We start from the raw sequence: 16,560 nt of genomic DNA, 5'->3' as shown, positions 1-16,560 counted from the left end.
CCCACTTGCATCTGTTGACTTGTTTAGCACAGGCTAGCAGCTAGCCACCCTGTAGTCACAGTAGTCATCGGATCCAGACGTATTTAACAACCAGTGTGAATACTGTGGTAGAGAACACTGTCAGGCTACTGCTGCAGCATCAATAGCTGGTCTAGCTGGTTAGCCTAGCCACTTCATGCCTACAAAATAATACACATGGTTTAAAAAAAAAAAACCCAAAAAACACTAAAAAAGTATTAGGAAGATTTTTTTGTAAGTAATGAGTATATTTTGTGTATAGATTCTTGGGCAAACATTATATTTATGTGTAATAACGGTAGATTGAGTGTTAGTTTATTCAATTTGAGTCAGTTGTTAATGTTATGTGCATTATTATGTGTTGTATATTGTGTGATATGTAATGTTGTGTGGTGCTGGTACTATGATTATGTATGGTTGTATTGTCAAGATCAAAAGCGTATAGACCCGAGAAATAAGTTGCTACTGCAACACAAAAGCTAATGAGGATCTAAACAAACCAACAAACAAACAAACAACATGCACAGGTGCTGCCCAGGTAGCTGCTCAGCACGTGTGTGTAGTAGAACATTTTGGCGCCTATGTTAACAGGCTAATGAGCAGCTGCACAACCACAGGCCACCTGAGCATGGAGGCCCAGTCACAGCTGCACATCACCTAGAGATGGGCTTATTGTCCCGCTTGACTTCCTCAGTTAAAATAGACGGTGAAACTGCTGATAGTCATATTGACATCATACCAGCAACCACAGAGAGAGCTGGTACAGACAGACAGGGATGGTAAAAACTTGACCCTTCACAGTGCCACTGATGTGGTGATGATGCACAACTCTACAATGAAGTGCCACTTTATTATTTTGAAGGATTACGATTCACAAAGAAGGTGCTGATGAGAGGAGAAGCCAGAGGAAGTTGGAGTGGTGATCAAGGGTGTACAACTGCTACATGACCTGAGAACTATTTCCTGTGGATGTACTGTGCTCTGGTTTATACATTCAACCTGAGCTATCCCCAGGAACTCAAATTCAAATTTGAGCAGCAACAGAAAGTAGCAACTTACTTACTTGTAACTGCATTGAACTGCCAAATGGTGTCTTTGATTATCAGTGATCAATGATGCATTGTAGCCTAATGCCTTGTGTTATTCCATCAAGTCTTTAATGATACCTCCAATGTTCAGTTGTTGCTCATGTTGTCATAGCAATATTGAATATTAACAATGAGGTCATGTGGTGGTTTCTAATTTGTTTTGTCCTACCCATTTATATTCACCACAGGGGGCAAAATATTAGAAACGCTTCTCAACACACTGTAGTCCAGTACACCACCTTTTAACTGTCAACTCATTTATTTGAATTTGAATTTACACAATATTTCACCTGAAACTAAACATTTAAACATGAAGTGGCCACTGAGTGTCTTGGTCTGCCATTCTCTTCTGAACTGGAAATCCTTGTATCTAATAATACTGTTTGTGGTACAATACATACCTGCCTTGTGCCTGTATTCCAGATTGGTATAATGTGGTATAAGCAGTGAGGTGTTGAATTTTAAATGCATTTCTAATTATTATATTTCTCATAGAAACAAACGACAATTTTTCCACTGGGAAAATATGAAAATGCTGATGTGGCTTTTGCACTATGAAATAAACATGTTCCTTTATGTCTGGAGACAATGATTTGTAGGCCGAGGTATCTCTGTAGCACCTCAATGCCTCATTTATCGTGGTATGTTGTGACATATTTTACATTGAGCAAAAAAATTGCAGCTCTGGTTATTTTTGAGTATTGTCCTGTCCAGTGTCTGTGATAGATTTAATGGATCTGACAATAAAGTTTCAGGACTGTTGTGTGTTTTATGATTTATTACAGTGATGGAATAACCAATGTGAAATGCTTTACTTTTATATTTATATTTTATGTTATGTTTTATATTTTCAAACACCTAAAGGTTTCCCTTAATTTTATATGTAATAACTGAATAAACACATGGTTTTATGTATAAGTTTGCATTAACTTTAATTTATTCACACCGACTCAACATAACTAAAACATTGCATTAAATGCGACCTTTTACATTGAATTTAATAATAAAATAAAATTCGATGTAACATTTGATCAGTGTTTTAGGCATGATTGTGTGTATTGAGTGTGTGTGCACCTGCCATTCAGACTGATTGTAAATGTAAATTCTTGACTCCATCGCTCCATGTTGTGAAATAGTACTTATTGGTTCAAAACACCACCGCACCACTAACAACTTAAACTTGTCAAAAACATGGCAGAACAACCTGCAATTTTTGCAGTTTCACTTCAAATGGTATCTGGCAAACACAGCAGTATTAATAAAAACAGTAACAAAAGCATCTTATTAAAGACATACATCTGTTTCACACACTGCTGCTGCTGCCAAAGATGTTTGCAGTATGTTTCAAAAAGCACGTTATAAAAGGTTTTGAGGTAAAAAAAAAACATAACAGAGGAAAAGGTTACTGTTCCAATAACTCCACATGACACCCATTTAGCTGCTCCTAGCTCACTTCCACAGGGATTATGAAGTGTGTGTTTGTGTGTGTGTGTGTGTGTCTCTCAGCAGGATCTTCATTTTGCCCCCAGTGTGTACCTCCGGTGTTGGAGGAAGACCTTTAGATTAACTTTAAACCAGCTCCACATGGTTCCAACATGTTAATATTAACAACCACACACACACACACACAGGGGCTATGTTCTCACCACGGCTGTTAAGGCAGCAAACATCAAATCATCATTAAAAGCTGACTGACTGATAGCAGCTAATCTGAAATGGTTTTCAGTTTATGAATTGCTCATATAGATATTTAATTTATCTATTTACTGAGGTTTGAGATGCTTTAAATTTACCAAACTATTCAATATACACAATTTACCCCAAGATTCAATTCCTGGTTGCAGGACCAACAAACATCACTGTCCTCAGAACCTGTCGCCCTCACAGCAGCGGCTCCAGGCTGAGTGATTGCAGACATTTAGCCAACAGTTCCATGAGGAACATACAGGAATATTTTTAATTAATAATGCTGGAGTGCATGAGGATGTCCGACAATTTATCCATCCTCATCTTACTTCCTTGCATCTCCCTGAAGAAGATGAAGAGAGCAAGTGAAGGAAGTGAGGAGCAATGCTAGCCAAATGGATAATGTGTGTAGCACATGTAGGAGGTATCAGTTTCACACCCTGCAGTGCACAAGGAATTAGATGTTTCAAATTTAGGGTAAAAAAGGGGGAAATAAATAGGTTGCTGTGTACTTTTCAGAGCAGTGGGGATGCATCGTCGTACATCCAGTTACATCTAGTTACCCGCACACTTTCAGCTCTGCTGCTGTTGCATCACGATGCACCATCTGCTGCATTTTAAATGATGCTCTCAAGGCTTTTTTGTATCGGCTGCGCTCTTGTTCAGACCGTCCATGTGTCACATGGCCTCGAACTAAATAAGATAACGCCTAAGCAGAGGGACGTGAATATCTCAGCAGAGTTATCAGAACACGGGCAGAAATTTCCGCTGCAGACATTCATCACAGCTGCTCGGAGGATGATTTAGAACCAAGGCTGATTGCAAGATTAGCAGCAGGTTATATTTCAATGTGCATGGCATGGCAAAATTTGTGTGTGTGTGTGTGTGTGTGTGTGTGTGTGTCTAGTTAAATGGTGCAGTTCAGCCGTTAGAAAGGTCACTTTTCCTGTGTTCCCCTGTCCTGCTCTACTTTTGCAGAAGCACCTTCTTTCATTTGTTTCAGTTCTTGTTTTTAAGTCAGTTTATTACATTCTCAAATTGTGGCTGTAAAGCCCTTAAAAGTTGAATGAACGGAGTTAATTGAAAAATGGCTGAGGTTTATTTGCTGTTTCAAGCTTTAGGTTTCACTTTAAAACCATCATCTTGTTGTCTGCATGTTGCTGACGCCCAGTGCTGTCAACAACATCTTCTTTGCCAACAACATGTTCTTTGTTTAGATTATCAATTGGAAAATGAATCATAGATGTTTGTTTCTTGTCTAACCATAGCGTTAGCAACATGGCTACCACTATAAGTTGCTGGTTACTGTCCAACACAAGAAACAACAACCCCAGTTTCAAGTGTGTAGAAACCCCGATCTCCGTGTTGTGATTAAGACAGAGTATTAATAAAGGTGCAGGTTTTGTTACTTGATCTAGCAGAAATAAGGCTGGTGGACTGTAAAAAAGTTTTTATCAGCCCTGTCAGTCTCTTCACCAGCCCTCTCTCCCCTCCCAGCAGATAAGTACTGGGCTGAATTTCTATCCCGGTCCAACCATGAGTCAGTGAGTCAGTGCCCGTTTGAGGTTCACTTCCTATTAGGGCTGTCAAACGACTGATTTTTTCTCAATCGCAATTAATCGCTGGATTTTAAATTCTATTATTTTGCATTTCACAACAGCTTTCTCTTGCTTGACAACACACAACCATCAGTCTGTCTGAACTAGAAGCTAAAGTTAGCATGTCTAACGTTTAATTATGAAGATGTCTGATAATTTATTTATCCGTAGACGATCTCTGGGTAAGTTATAGTTTTATTTTCCAACTCATTTTATCTTCACCAACGACGATTCAGGTGTTGGATTTAAACACTTTAGATCTCCTTACACGCCCCTTTATGCAGACCAGACCCGCCCCCCTTTGCTCCCACAGACAGGACTAGGAGAAGCCAAAGGTTCTAGAATGTAGAGCTCTATAAATAACGGGTATGCTCTGTCCTTTATTTCATCATCAGAATCAGAATCAGAATCAGAATCAGTTTTATTGCCAAGTATGCTTTCACATACAAGGAATTTTTTCTGGTGATTGGTGCAATTGATCAGCAACAGTGGGGCTCTCTAGCCTTGTTGATGAGGCTAATAGCAGATGGGAAGAAGCTATTTTTGTGGCGAGAGGTTTTGGTCCTGAAGGACCGCAGCCTCCTGCCAGAGGGGAGTGTCTCAAAGAGTTTGTGTCCAGGGTGGGAGGAGTCAGCTACAATCTTCCCTGCACGCCTCAGAGTCCTTGAGGCGTACAGGTCCTGGAGGGACGGAAGATTGCAGCCAATCACCTTCTCAGCAGAGTGGATGATACGCTGCAGTCTGTTATTGTCCCTCTCCGTGGCAGCAGCGTACCAGATGGTGATGGAGGAGGTGAGGATGGACTCAATGATGGAGGTGTAGAAGTTCACCATCATAGTCCTTGGCAGGTTGAACTTCTTCAATTGCCTCAGGAAATACATCCTCTGCTGAGCTTTTTTGATGAGGGAGCTGATGTTTAGCTCCCATTTGAGATCCTGTGTGATGGTGGTTCCCAAGAAGCGAAAATGCTCCACGGTAGCCACAGGGGAGTCATACAGGGAGATGGGGGTGGGTGGGGCTGGGCTCTTCCTGAAGTCCACTATCATTTCCACTGTCTTCAGAGCGTTTAGCTCTAGGTTGTTCTGCCTGCACCAGGTCACCAGACGCTCAGTCTCCCACCTGTAGGCAGACTCATCGCCATCAGAGATGAGTCCAATGAGAGTGGTGTCGTCTGCAAACTTCAGGAGCTTGACAGACTGATGGCTGGAGGTGCAGGTGTTGGTGTACAGGGAGAAGAGCAGAGGAGAAAGAACGCAGCCTTGCGGGGATCCAGTGCTGATGGTCTGGGAGTCAGACACGTGCTTTCCTAGCTTCACGTGCTGCCTCCTGTCAGACAGGAAGTCGGTGATCCACCTGCAGGTGGAGTCAGGCACGCTCAGCTGGGAGAGCTTGTCCTGCAGCAGAGCCGGGATGATGGTGTTGAAGGCAGAGCTAAAGTCCACAAACAGGATCCTGGCATAGGTCCCTGAGGAGTCCAGGTGCTGGAGGATGAAGTGGAGAGCCATGTTGACGGCGTCGTCTACAGACCTGTTGGCTCTGTAGGCGAACTGCAGGGGGTGATCATGATTAATGCATTGACGCTGACAGCCCTACTTCTTATTATTTTCCATGTTCACGTTCTTTGCCTCCTCCAACAACAAGGCTCTTTTTTCTTTTGCTGGATAGAATTTCCCCATTTACCCTGGTTACACCATCTGACATTACAGCTACCTGAGCAAAGCTACTACTAGCTACATGGGAAAACAAAAGCATGATCCTCTTTTTGTTTTGGTTGTGCAGTGGTGAATGCACTTCCTTTGTTCCATGAACCGAGCCTTCATTTTTCTGCAAAATTTCGTGCCTGATGACAGACAGAACTGGGAAAGTGAGGCTTACAGGGAACCAGTCTAAATGGTGATGGTGTCATTATTCTATGGTCATTACATCGTACATCGTGCAATCAGCATGCACATCATAATGTTAAGTTATAGCAAAAAACTTGACTATTGTCACAAAATCAAAAACTAGAATTACCACCTCATAGTTGTATGCCCTCACAAATCAGTCAAGTTGCAGGAAATATGGTCACAGCCTCTCCCTCTGCTCCTACAACTTTAAATACTGGCCAGAACCATTTTTTACAACATTATGATATCACTGCAAAGTTGACCTTTGACCACGTGGATATAAAATGTCATCACTTTATCACTATTTCATCCCGAAGACATTTGTGTTAAATTGTCTCATAGATTATGTATGAATATGTTTTGTGAGGTGATCTGTGACTTTTGACGAAATTCCTTCAAGGCTTCACTGAGATATTGTGTTCACAAAAATCGGACATACAGACGCACAAAGTGAAAATATAAAAAGCATAAAAATATTTTTTCATACTACAGTTTTTTAGAGGATGCATTTACTTTTGTTTGTTCACTGCAAAATTCCGTAATTATTCTCTGATCCCAAATGTTTGTTTTTTTTTTTTTTTTTTTGGTTAAAATCCATTTTTGTTTGATTTCTTTAGACAGTGAAATGTTTCTCAAGCCATCATGTCTTAAAACACATTTTCCTCCTGCGATTGAAAGACATTTGAAAGATAAATATGTTTTGTTTATACTTGGATGAAGGATTAAGCCTTTTATTAGTGAGAGGCCCTTCACATGGAAAAATCCTTTTACTATAAAAAAAAAAAAAAAATCAATTACCATAAAACCCTCACTTGAAAGTTAAACCTCAGCAAACCAACAGTCCAATTACTTCTTGGTAGAAATGGGAGAACATTAATTAATTTACCGCACATCAAAGGCATTTCTCTCCTCTCATGAATCTCTTCCTCTATTCAAGGATTTGGCGCCTTACTTTGGAGCCCGCTCTGTATCCTAAACCTCTGGCATTAATTTCACCTCTGTCCTCCACAGCTACTCCTAAGACAGAGATTAATGGAGGTCTGATGATGTCGTACATCGATTTAATGTTCTTTCTGTTAATAGCATGAGCCGCTTTCATGATCAGCAGGAATTTGATTCTAACATTTAGATCTACTGCAAAAAAAAAAAAAAAAAAAAAAATCTAATGCTCATCATTTAATCTATAAAATATAGACATTAAAATGCAATTATACTGTTGGTCAGTCTGTGATGTGAGGTTTCTGAGGATGAGCTATAAAGGTTGGGTTAAATCACTATCTTACGCTTGAATCCAGAAAACCTGTATTTGGAAAAAATGTGGATGGGGCCCAGAATCAAGAGCAACCACCACAGATTAGTGTGATGGCCTGAAACACCTGACAATCATTTGAAAATGCCCCAAACTGTACTCCTCATAAATGATTATGTTCAAAATAGAATAATAATATCAAAAGCAGCACTGAGACCTTATAGGAAGATAAAGTGGTTACCAAGAATCTAATGTGCTGTAAAAATAATTTATATAATTCAAGTCCACGAAGTCAAATAAAAGTGATTAACGTGATCGTCCAGTTTCTTTCTGACTCAGAGTAGTTTCAGATCACATCTCTGTTTATCCAGAGTCATGTAAAATAATCATTTGTGTGGATTCTTGTTATAATTGCTGTGTGAAGTGTTGAGTAATGACTTACAAGTTTTTTGTGAGGTTACTCTGACTTTGACCTTTGACCTTTGAGTTCTGTCAAGGCACTACTGAGATATTGTGTCCACAACAATGGGACAGACGGACAGATGGTGAAAGGTCAAACTTTGACCACCAAAATCTAATCATTCCCAGTGGACATTTGTGGATTGCTTTGAGGAGTTCCTGAGATACTGCGATCACAAGGTCAAAACCCTATTTTATGAGGTCACTGTGACCTTGACCTTCAACCTCTAACCACCAAATCTAATCAGTTCATCCTTGAGTCCAAATTTGAAGAAATTCTCCAAAGGTGTTACTGAGAATGGGATGGACTGATGGACAACCCGAAAACATACTGCCTCCGGCCTGGTCTGTCAGCAGCGCGGAGGCATAAAAACGTATTTGAGCCATCCACAAAATGCCATCCTAAAAATCCAATCAGTCTCAGTGTACGCTTTATTTTTTATATTTTCAGCCCTTTCCTTTGTATTTAAATGTCAAGCTGAAGTCTGACTATTGCAGGGTAATTCACTAGCCCACATTAGCCCAGGTTAAGTCACCTCACCTGTACTGCACCAAGCCATGATGACATGTGTTTGCACTACAGCCTTGCTGCAGGGGATAGCCACACCTGCTGTGGTTGTGCTAAGTAGCAGTGCTGACCATAGCCAACCCATGCCAGATTCCTCCTCTGTCCTCAATGGATCAACTGTGCCGGAGACTAGAGAGGAAGTTTTTCTGTACAGCTTTCACTTTTGCTTAAATATTTGTGGTTCAGAGCTTAGATTCACTCTTGCTCCAGTTTGTGTTTTCAGGTATCAGCCTTGTTTCACTGTTTGCCAATCAGCCACCTCAGAGCTGTCAAGTTACTGCTTATACAAATTGAACACTTCCTGCTATGGCTACTTCACACTGGCAAACTGATGGGATGCTTTTATTGTGAAGTTAGAGGAAAGGTAATGTGTTTGTCACCAAGTTGGCAGGGCTTCATTAGCGGCACAGGGGAACAACTGGACCTTACAGTGCCTTTATTGCAGCCATTGACGGCCTGACTCGACATGAGTGACACTCCCACAGGATTCACATAGGTATGTGAATGGATGTTTTGACCAAGCAGGAAAATATTGCAGTCAAGTTAAAGACACGTGCCGCAAAGTAAATTTCAATTAAATCACTTTTCTTTAAAAACACTAGCAATGCACGGCTGCCATTTTCAGACAGACAGCTGGTTGCAGCCAGGACCATGAACACAGTCATTAAATCTGACTTCAGTGTGTTCCTGCCACAGCTAATGAGAGTTTATGTAACTCATGTTTATCACTGACTGTACTGTACTGCACCGATTTGAAGATGGTAGGAGGATATACAGCTAAATTTATGCATCTCTGATTGCGTGTGTTTGTGTGTCTGTATTAGAGATCATTTCATCATTTTTCAGCGTTTCAGTGGAGGAGAGCTTCTGTACATTTGGATCTGGTTCAGAGATTTCAACCATGAAAGTGATTCTCAGTGATGCACACAAACACAACACATCCACAGATATGAATGAATATATAAGAATATTTGTGCTGGAGTGCATAAACACCAGTGCAGATGGCTTGGTAACTCACTCAGGTCTCAAGCACACACACACACACACACACACACACACACACACACGTAGCTGGTAACAGGAGGGACAGGAAACTCAGAACAAATTATTTTCATCAAGCATGACACATCCATTTGACATCACACCATGAAAAAAGCGCTTAAGCAATCATAGTTTTGGCCGGCCAACATCAGAGCTGCTAATAAATTTTCTATGGAGCTCACTGATGCATCCCCACACCACTACAGTATCTGTCCTCATTTCAGAGACAACTGGAAAACATGCAGACACAGGGGGCAGGGGGGTGGGAACAGCAGATATGGGGAGGAAACGAATGAAAGACATTAATGTTATTGCATAATGTATAGTGAAATTCAGTGACGGTGTAAAACAGAAAGGAGAAAAGAGAGGAGTCACTAACAATAAAAGAAAAAAGAAATTGACACACAGAAATAAGGACCGAAACCATAACCTGACTTGTTTCTTTTCTGTCATGATAAATGGCATTTTCCAAAAATATGTATTATACAGTATTTCTAATGTCTTACTTCCTTAATTGAGACTCAGTTAAGACAGAAAATTGTGTTGGATACATATAGTGGAAGAAAGTGATGAATTTAAACATAAGTATGATGCAAAACCTCCTGAACTGCTGCAAATGTGCCTTCATTTGATGAAACCTGCACTGTAAACCCGGATAAGTTGAGTTTACTTAAAAAAATTTAGGAAACTGGTTGCCCTAAAAAAATTAATTAATGTTTGATGAAAAAACTTAAGTGAACTTAACTTAAAAAAATGAGTGGATGGCAATGTTATTTTGACTTCAATACACTTAAGACCAAGTTTGTTCAACTTAAAATCATTAGCAATATTAATTGCTTTTCCCCTTTATTCCACTGTTAATTTTAAGTAAAGTGCACAAACCTCCAAGTTGATTTACCTTAAAAAATGCTTTGCCTAATTACTCCACTATAAATAAAATCTGTATAATAAAACAAAATAAACTATACAGATTACATTAAGAAAATAAAAATTAAAACCATAGGCGTACATTATTGAAAGACAAGTTTAATAAAACGTGTTCAAATAGATCCATGCTAATACCATGAATCACACACCGATCGCCATGGAATGAAATCACAAAATCAGTGGCAATGCATAAAAAACATGCATATCAAACAGTGCCCACAGTAATGGTATTTTTAAAGTGCAACATTACAAATAAACAAGACTCCCTGTTTTAAACACATACTCAATTCTTCAAAAATTGAATTTTGGGTTTCAGCTCACCTCTGCCAAAGTTGAGTCTGACCTGCTGAAGAAGGTGAAAGGTGCTTTCCTTGCACTCTTGTGAATCAGGCTGGCATTAAAACTTCAAAATAAATGCCAATGCAATAGAAATGAAACTAGATCAGTGCTTATAACACAAACATACACCAATCAGCATGGAATTAACCCTTTAACACCGAACGTGTCGTCGGCGACACATTTGCGCAGGCGCACTTCGGATTACCCTAACACTGTAACGGTTTGAGCGATCGATAAAATTCCAACGGTTTCTGAAAGCTAAGACCTTGCGCTTTACAGGCAGATAGGTGTCATTATGGTAATTTCACTCCCGCTCCTGCCATAAAGCCGGGAAAGTGCCCCTTTGTTACCGGCGAATACAGAGACAGTAGAGTGGAGTGACAGAGCACAATACCGATAGAAAATGTCAACAAAACGGCCTTCCCGCGCGACAAAACCTCCACGGAGGTACACAGATGATGAGGACAAACGAGCAACCAAAGGAGCAACTTCTGGCGAAGAAAGGTAATGTAACTGGACTGAAATAACTCCAGATGAAATGAAGAAATTCATTGGCATGTTGCTGTACATGGCAGTTTTGAAACTGCCGAGGATCAGTGACTTTTGGCATCAGCACACAATATTCCACGTGTCATTCCCCGCCACCGTCATGTCCCGAGACCGGTTCATGGCCATCTTGTCCAGTCTTCATTTGAGTGACCCAGACAAAGAATGACAAGAAAAAGGGCACAGAGGATTATGACCACCTCCACCGAGTCAGACCACTCATGGAGATGATTTGTGTGAACTGCAAGGCCATCTACCACCCAGGACGGCACCTTGCAGTTGATGAGAGGATGGTTGGGTCCAAGGCCAGGCTCAGCATCAAGCAGTACATGAAGGCCAAGCCAACAAAGTGGGGGCTGAAGTTTTTTGTGCTTGCTGACATGAACGGCTACACCATTGACTTCATGCTTTACACGGGCAAGTCCAAGTGGGCATCAGGGAAGGGGCTCTCATTTGATGTTGTAGCAGGACTGGTCAACAAAGACTATCTGGGGTCTGGGTATACAATATACATGGACAATTTCTACACCAGTCCCCTCCTCTTCCGACACCTGAGGCAGCAGGGATTCGGAGCTTGTGGGACCTACAGGTAATGTGCAATGGCTGCTCACTGCTCCTAGTGATGTGTATCATATATAGTATGGGTCAAATGCAGAGAGTGAATTCAGTGTATACAAGTACTATGAGATGACAAAGTATTCTTCTTCTTATACAGGCAGGGAAGAGTTGGAGTCCCCACCACCCAGGAGAATGCCCTCACAAAGAGATCACCACGGGGCAGCATCCGGTGGATCAGGGACAGAGATCTTCTGTTTGTGAAGTGGATGGATGTGAGGGAAGTCTCCATGTGCTCCACCATCCACCCAGTCTACAGTGGGGACACAGTGGAGCGCTGGTCGAAGACAGGTGATGGGCCACAACAGAAGATCTCTGTCCCTAGACCCACCTCAGTCACAGAGTACAACAAGTACATGGGGGGAGTAGACACATCAGACCAGATGATTGGCACGAACTCTGTCCACCGGAAGACGAGGAGATGGCCCACCACTGTCTTCCAACATCTGCTTGACATTGCCGTGACCAATTCATTTGTGGTCCACAAGACTCGCTGTGCCAGCCTGCAAGAGCAGCCTATGACACGTCAGCGATTCCAGGAGGAGCTTACTGCGCACCTCCTTGGAGTTGATGTGAAAACTGGCCCACAGAGGACCCAGGGTAACCAGCATCTGCCTGTCCCCACGAGCAGCGGCCACACACAGTCTGACAGAGCCAGCATGGGGCGACGGCGCTGCAGGCTCTGTAAGAGGAGCACTCCCTGGAAATGTCAGGAGTGTGATGTGGGCCTCTGTCTGCAGCCAGAGAGGAACTGCTTCTGGCAGCACCACCAGGGTGTTTGAGTCTGCAGACAGAGAGGAGCAATTGCACATTACACTCTTATTGCAGTGTTAGACCATGCAGTAAATTGAAAATAACTGCCAGATATTGAAAGTTCCAAGTATTCTGGACTTCATGGACAAAAGCACTAACTCACAGGACATTTTCTGACCTTTTTATGGTCAAAATAAGCAAAGGACTCCGGGCGGCCATTTTGAGGCTCAGGTGTTAAAGGGTTAAACTACAAAATCGGTGTCAATGCCATAAAACATACTGTAGCTTAAAATAGGAATGGAACCAAACTGCTAGATCAGTGTTGATAACATGACTCATACACCAATCAGGATGGAATCAAACAGCAAAATCAGTGGCAACGCATAAAAAAACTTGCATATCAAACAGTGGCCACAGTAAACATGGTATTTTTAAAGTGCAACATCACAGATAACCAAGCACTCATATCCAGAGCAGAAGTATTCAGACCCCAGTTTTACACAGATAGTTGATTCTTCAAAGACTGAATTTTGGGTTTCAGCTCACCTCTGCCCAGGTTTAGCATGACCTGTTGAATAGAGGAAGGTGCTTTTCATGCACTTGGGGTAATCCAAGTGCAAGGCATAGATCAGTCCAAAAAGGACACAGAAAGCCTGTGGCAGGTAGGCCAGCTCCTCCATTACCACACTCCCTTCCAAGACGATGCTCACTCTGGATGGGTTGAGTTGAGGATGTTCATCAATGCATTCCCACTGGAGTTTCACTGTACGAGTCCTTGTCAGTTGCATCCTAACAGAAAAAGAGACAGAGAGGACATTGTAATGTCAATAATACTGCATTGACCACAGAAATTAAGAAAGGACACCACCAATTTTACATCACCATAATTTGATCTGTGCATTACAAGAAGCCGTTTGAAAACCTGTGTGCTGAAATGGTTTTGTAGCTCAGCAGAGACGGAGAGCTTTATTAGCCCTAGTCAAACTGAAAAGTTGAAAGTTGAAAGTGTAAAACTATATCCAGTACAGATGCAATTACTGCAGTTGATACAAATTTAAGACCAGTATTGTTATTTAATCTCAAAAAGTAAGAACTTATGTAAGGGTTTTTCATAGTCCTCAGCAAAATAAGAAGAGGGGTCCTTCCTTGTGGCCCCATCTCACACTAGTTGATGTCAGTTTCACAGAAATAAAGACAAAGGTGAAAGTTCAAATTTTTGTACAATGTTAATTTGTTTGTAATTTAGAGTAGTAGTAATTTAATTTTTTATTGTAAATTCCTATCAAATGGTCATGTTGTGAATCAATAATGCAGATATTCAAAACAAATTCAGTTACTTACCGAGCAGGTTTTGAAGAATGCAGAGGGGTCATCCCCCAAGACGACTGGCAGTCCTCGAAGACAAAGGCACCTGATGTCTGTTGGCTCAGTGGTCTGGAAGATAGTGGACATAACTAAGTACACTCATACTGTATATGGTTAAATACAAAATCACCACAATTTAATTAATTTATTACAAACTTCCTGTAAAGAAAGTAGAGAGGAGTAGATAGAATGACAGAACAGGAGAGATAAAAATAAGAAAAGAGCAAAGTATGAAGTGTTGGAGAAAAGAGGAAATGGAAATGGGGGAGCAGTGAAAAGTAATGAAATGAGAAGAAAGGGGGAATAATAGAGAAGCAAGACAAGCAATCAGTTTAGTTAGACAAATCAGCCTACCCTTATCTGATGTAAAAGGTCAGTTAAAAGCTGTCCACTGAGGCCCCTTCCTGAAGAGGTCCATCAAGTTTGGTGAGAAACGGTCAAGTGCCTCAAAGAAGTTATCTTTGAGATTTTTCCCCACCACTCGAGTGAACTCGTAACACACCTGAAAATATAATGTATAGGTCCATGGTCAAATGAAAGACATTCATAACTCTCAACATGATTTGGGTCACATAGTGTTGACCACTTTTTGTAAATACTCAAAACAGGCATACAAACCTCGCTTTCAGAGAAAAGTGCTGGCCATCGCTGTACAATCTGGGTAATTGCAGGCTTGTCTGTCACAACTTCTTTTCTCCGAAGAGCAAAGGTCATATCCATCTCTTTTTTAATAAGAGACCCATTTGGCTTCGCCTTAATCATCTCATTGACTAGAACCTGGCGAGCTGCTTCCAGATTTTGGTCGTCTAAGCCCTCTGGATACTGAGGCAGGAAATTTATTTCTCCTTTCCTTGGCTTTTTTATGTCCTTGTTTGGAGGATCGCCATTTGTTGAGTATCTTCCATGTTTACCACTGTTGATGGTGACGTCAAGTTGGCCCAGCTTGCGCATTTTGGCCCTGTAATTTCCAACCTTGAACATCAAACTATTCTTCCATCCAACACAGCCAGACGGTGACCCCGCTTCTTTAAGACATGGGTGCGTTTCTACTAAAGCTTGTGCAACAGCCGCTAAATCTTCCTTTTTTGGGTAGGCATCAAATGCATAGATGACCTCAGCCAATTTCTGAAGGATATCATGCTTTAACTCTTTTGTCACTTTAAGATGGGTTCCATCCCTGAGATATAACAAGTTACCTTGACGGAGTCGGTACTCCACATCAACTGAAAATTTTGGGATTTCAAACACTTCTGGCCATGGTGCACTTCTATCCAGAGAGGAGTTGGACAGGATCTCGGTGTCTGCCAAGCTGCTTGCGTCACTACACAATGAAGATTGTTCAACTGGTTCTTCAACTGGTCGAGTGACTGGTACCAATTCAATCATAGGGATGATTTTAATTGTTGGCTTATCTGGGAGCTCTGAGACATCTTCAAGGTTACACAGTTCATTGTTAAAGTCGGGGTCTTGGTACTGCAGGACGAAGTTGTAATTTGCTTGGAGAGTGCCTTTAAGCCAGCCAATTAAATCTTCAAGTGTGTCCGGTCGTGTTGTCATTGTCAATTTTCTGATGTCTCCCTCTGAGACAATAACCCTCAAGATGAATTTCTCTTGCAGAGCCATCTGGGGAGAAAGGATATGCACAAGAATTTAGCAAATAACATATCGTTTCAATGTTACCATAAGTTCTCCTTGGACCCTGTATGCTGATAAGGGGAGGACATCATTCAGCTCCGATATCTTGACCACATGTGTGGAGGGGATATCACCACAGAGAAGTTGGTAAGATCTCAAATGTTCACAGTACCATGCGGTCATTTTGTGGGAGATGAACAGGATTTCTGTGTTAGCTGCAACAATCTTTTCAATCTGGGCAAATTCAGAGAGACCTGAGCATGCGCCAAAAGAGAGAATCATACGTGGATGATACATGATTCCCTCTATGCAGACAGATGACACATCCAGAACAGAATCTACCTTTGCAATGTCTCGAGCAAATACTCTCTGAACATTCAAAGGGAAAGAGGCTAGCAAAACTGGGGTAACCCTTGTCATCTCCACCGATGGTTTGAAAAATGCGCTGCAGTCAAGATGGTAACTGACTGCTTTCTGGTGTTTTGTAGCGAGTGTCATTGCAACATTTTTGAAATTTTGAGCGTTTCGAATTGCTTTTTTAAAGAACTTATGTTTACCCTCAAAGTGCATTGTCCAAACATCGCACAAGGGACCAAACTTCCTCACAAGGTAAGGATAGTGTTCCAGATAGTGATGCTTTGGCTTTAACTGAAAACCTGGAAAAGTTGACTGCAGAAGCCGTCTATATTCTGTTATTTTACATTCCATGAAATGCAGTGTCTCTTCAGTATGCCTTGGTGCCATAGCCAGCTCGATTATGTCTTTAAGAAGCATCAGAATTTCCCAA

At 41.3% G+C, this 16,560-nt stretch overlaps 1 long non-coding RNA gene across 1 annotated transcript; it reads right to left on the bottom strand.

Annotated features, from left to right (window-relative positions):
• Positions 1–10,228: 10,228 nt before the first annotated feature.
• On the bottom strand, positions 10,229–14,534 carry LOC139621728 (uncharacterized). Its single transcript, XR_011691065.1, has 3 exons — positions 14,115–14,534; positions 13,022–13,562; positions 10,229–11,008 (listed from the first exon to the last, which is right to left on the bottom strand). It is a non-coding gene; the product is annotated as an uncharacterized lncRNA (long non-coding RNA).
• Positions 14,535–16,560: the final 2,026 nt, after the last annotated feature.

This window comes from Trachinotus anak, unplaced genomic scaffold (genome assembly GCF_046630095.1).
Source record: "Trachinotus anak isolate AG129_WGS33_773 ecotype Australia unplaced genomic scaffold, CSIRO_AGI_Tana_v1 ptg000005l, whole genome shotgun sequence".
NCBI classification, from domain to species: Eukaryota; Metazoa; Chordata; class Actinopteri; order Carangiformes; family Carangidae; genus Trachinotus; species Trachinotus anak.
Note: the sequence above shows the minus strand (reverse complement) of the source record. Positions and strands in the feature narration are given on the sequence as shown.